General features: G+C 42.0%; 1 long non-coding RNA gene across 2 annotated transcripts; it reads left to right on the top strand.

Annotated features, from left to right (window-relative positions):
* The first annotated feature begins 798 nt into the window (after window positions 1–798).
* LOC136451434 (uncharacterized) lies at window positions 799–3264 on the top strand. Of its 2 annotated transcripts, XR_010758595.1 has the most exons (4): window positions 799–1155; window positions 1237–1359; window positions 2968–3076; window positions 3154–3264. It is a non-coding gene; the product is annotated as an uncharacterized lncRNA (long non-coding RNA). The 2 variants fall into 2 exon arrangements; XR_010758594.1 differs by having other exon boundaries at window positions 2968–3264.
* Window positions 3265–4144: the final 880 nt, after the last annotated feature.

Here is a 4144-nt window from a genome sequence, read left to right as displayed (position 1 = left end):
AAATGTTTCGCTTCACTTTTTTTAGCTAAACGGTTTTAGTTTCACGTACTCTATTTGAGGAAAAAGGGTGTAGTTGTGAGAGTACCTAGAGAGGTACTACACAAACTCTATTTTTTTGTGGCGCTGCTCCACGATGGAGTTTGTGGATCAGTCTCAAACATCCGCTATATATAAGCAGCGATGCTTCCTCCCAAAAAATCAACCTTTACCATTGTCCCAAGTTATTTTTTTAATCTGACTAAACCTATAGAAATGAAAATCAATATTTATAACATAAAATTAGTATGATTAGATGTATTATGAAATATATTTTGATACCCTTCTTAATCTGAGGGGCCTTCCTTAAGTACTAAGTATTTGTATCTAAGATTTACCCCTCAACCAGAAATAAATTGGCGTGCTCTGAGGGCCTCAGCCAATGTTTAATGTATACGGAGTACTCCCTCTGTCCCATATTATCTGTCGTTTCCGATTTTCGTGTCATAAGTTTGACTCGATTTATAAAAAATGCGTACAATATTTGTATCTCTAAACAAATTTATTAAAAAACTAGATTCAAATATCTTTCTAATGATACTAATTATGTACTATAAATATTAATATTTTTGTAACATATATTTTACCGAAGTTGTTTCTTGAAGGGAGTAGTTAGTTATGAAAAAGTAACGGTTCATGGATTCCAGGCCTCCCAGTCCCAGGTCAGGTCACGATAGAAGAATCCGCCCTAGCCTACCCGCCGTAAAATAATAATAAAAACAAAAAACAAAAAACAAAAAACGAAAACCGTCCAGCGACGCACCTCGCCTTCTCCGCCTCGCTTCCTCGCCCCTTTCGCCCTCCTCTCCCTCGACCGAAGCGCGCGCAGATGTGGCGCCCGGCCTTGCCGCCGGCTACGCGTGGGGATTCTTTACCTCTTCCTCTCCTCCAGCTGCGCCGCACACGGATACCGCGACCATCCTCGGTGGCGGCTGCGCGAGCCGATCTGCGACGGAGAGCCGGCGATAACGACGACGCTTGGGGCGCGGGAAGACCCGGGGCAGAGGCGTCGTCTACCGTCTGCCCATATCTTCATCTCCGCCGCTATCAGGTTCCAACTGTGGACGATGCCCAGGTGCCACGAGGGGAGCAAGAATGGCGGACAGCGGTCTCGCCCAGGTGCTCCAGTTTCCTCTGTTTATTTTCTAATTTTGCTCTGCCTCTTTTATTCCCTCAAATTGACTTGGTTTCCTATCGTAGGGTTTGGACTTTGATGGCTGATATTCAGCTGTTCGTCTACTCAGTATACATCCCCACGCCAATTGGCGATTCCTTCCTCACAGATAGGATGCGCTCATCTCAGGCCCCCAACACCCGTGCTTGGTTTGCTATCCTACTCTTGCTTTTTTTCCCATTATATGCTTCAATTTACGGTTGTTCACTGCAACTGGGCTGCCATAATGGAAATAGGAGTGTGCTTCTTTTTATGTGGTCTCCATGTTTTGTTTTTCTAAAATGAAAAGATCATGGATTACTCAGATGGTAATATGTACTTCTGTTGTAGAATTGCTTGCTTATGTTTACTATAAGATGAGGTCACAAAAGCCAAAAAAAAAAGGTGTTGCTTCCTAAGGGCAAAATTAGCTCACACTTGCTTCCAAGTTCCAGTTTCCTCATGAAACATAGATTGCTACAGTGTTTTGCATTTGATTGTGTATATTGTAGGCTTAAAAATTTCCTCTGCGCCAGTGGCGGAGCCAGAACCAAAACATAGGGGGGGGGGGGCAATTTGCTAATTAAACTCATAAGTACATAGGTAGTAGAGAAATTAATCTTACTAGTTACTACTTATAATCAGGCCACAGTAAACAAAATACAGTTGACTGTGTGGTCTACCACTCAATCAGCCACTTATAGTATATATAGCCTATTGATTTTAGTCTAGAAGCAAAAAAAAAAAGAATCAATTAGAAATCAAGTATACATGTATGGCTGTAAGCATGTAGCCTATACGTAGAGCAACAAAGGGCAGATGCAGAGGAGTAGAAGATTGCTATGTGGGGGGAACGAAGCTGACGCTAGCTGCTGGTCGACGGCCGGCTGTCCAGGCCTCACCGCCCCGCCGGCTCGCCGGTCACTCGCTGGGGTGCTGACTCGACGACTCGCCGCTCACGGACGCAGAAGGCAGCCGGATATGATGGTCTCGCAAAGAAATGCGGCTTGCGAGTTCCGAGCGTTGGGTGCTGCTGCCTGCTGGCCTGTTGTGCTGGACGATTTGAGCTAGATTGAATATGGGCTCCTTCAAAAATCACAGAGGCAAGGGGGGGCCATGGCCCCCAACGTGGCTCCGCCAGTGCTCTGCGCTTCATCCCATATTTTTTTTTGGGTTCAGGTCAAAACGTTTGATACAACAAGGCCATTAAAACATGGACATAGATATTTAGTTTCTCATTGAGCTAGATTTTAGAGAAGCTAATGTTAACAAGTGCCTACAAAGTTACCTCTTGAGTCCGATCAATTGCAATTTATGATCGTTAATTTGCATAGGCGTGTTGGCAATGTCAAAGTTAAGGTTCAGTTGTACCTGCACAAAATATAGCTCTGCTAAATTTCTTTGTTCTCCCTCTTTCATAAAATTTCAGAGCTTAGTATTTTTTATTGGCTAACAAACATGACCTTTGTGAATTTCCAGGTACAGCTTCACTTCCTCATTTGATTTTTAAAGGGTAAATTTAGTTTGCCGTGGTTATTTTCGTATTGCCTGAACTGTTCATGTCTGGTGTGTGCTGATCTTTGTTATATGCACTGCCTCTATTTTTAGATTTTTAACGTTAGTTAGTTCAGTGTTGGGCTATCCAATGTGAAATATTAAAGGGTACGTACTACACCTAATATTCTTGATGACCAATTGTTCAAAATGCAGTCCACATTATTTTCATATAAGTCAGATGTGTTCCTAGATCTTAGAGTCTCTGATCATGATGTGTGCAGGTCATACGCAATGTGCCATATCACTGGTGCAGGGACCTTTCTTGCTTAGATGAATTTGCAGGCTGATGATCTGATGCTTCGAAGGCATTATTTCTGATACACATGAGGGGTATGCAGTATGCACTATCACCGCCTTTCCTTCTAATGGCACACAAAGTTCAATTGTTTCGCTTCATGTGAATTTAGGAAAAGGCAATGCATATGTCATTTAACTGGTTGAATATACTGATTAAATGATATTCGCGTCTGTATCATTACAAGGACCATTGCTTTATATATAAGGTTAGGTGCCCCTCTCTTTGGTCTCTAGATGAAGATATGAAGTGTTGTTCCATGTACGTTTTCTTCCTGTCCCTAAATGTGCTATTTGATAAAAATGTTACTTGGTTTCATTCTGACAAATGCGTCCTAATTTCCTGTAGCAGTGACATGTGCAATAGACTAAGCATTTTGCAATGTCTTTGCTTCAGGTTTATCTGGGTAATTTGTTGCATCAAATATACACATACCAACTTAAAACTTTATGAAAAGGTTTAAGCAAGCAAGTTAGCTCTACCCTTTAGCTTTAGGGTTTTTAGTGGCATGCTTTTGTTTGATTATACCTACGCTACGCAATGTCTAATAATGGACCGTCATCTAGCCACAATGATAGTTATTTTAGGCCATTTTCTTTTTTACCTGATGATGTACAGTGCCATGATAACTGTTTTATTCCATTTTTCTTTGAGTTGATGATGATGTCCAGTGCCTAGCCTCTGTAACCATGATACCTGTTTTGTTCCATTTTTCTTTTAGCTGATGATTTTCAGCACTTAACCCCCATAACCATGATAGTCATTTTTTTGCATTCTGCTTTGAGCTGATGATGTCCAGTCTTTAAGAAAAATGTGTTGCTGATTCCGATAGATAGCATGATTGAATAACAGACTCCGATACCTGCTACCTTTATGTCTTCAAATGTGTAGCGCCAATTCCCCCCCCCCCCCCCCCCCCCCCCCCCCCCTTTCATTCTGTACACTGACTAATGAGAAAGCTGGCTTCCCCAACACCTCCTACCTGTAATATCAATTCTACACTGTGCTTGATATGTGGTTCTCCAGTTATTGGATGGACTTATGGTGCCACCACTTGGTACAGGTAACATAAGATTTGTTTGTTATTATTCGCTAGAAGAGCA

Source organism: Miscanthus floridulus, chromosome 5, assembly GCF_019320115.1.
Source record: "Miscanthus floridulus cultivar M001 chromosome 5, ASM1932011v1, whole genome shotgun sequence".
In the NCBI taxonomy this organism is placed as follows: Eukaryota; Viridiplantae; Streptophyta; class Magnoliopsida; order Poales; family Poaceae; genus Miscanthus; species Miscanthus floridulus.
The sequence above is the reverse complement of the archived record's forward strand: the minus strand, read 5'-3'. Positions and strand labels throughout refer to the sequence as shown.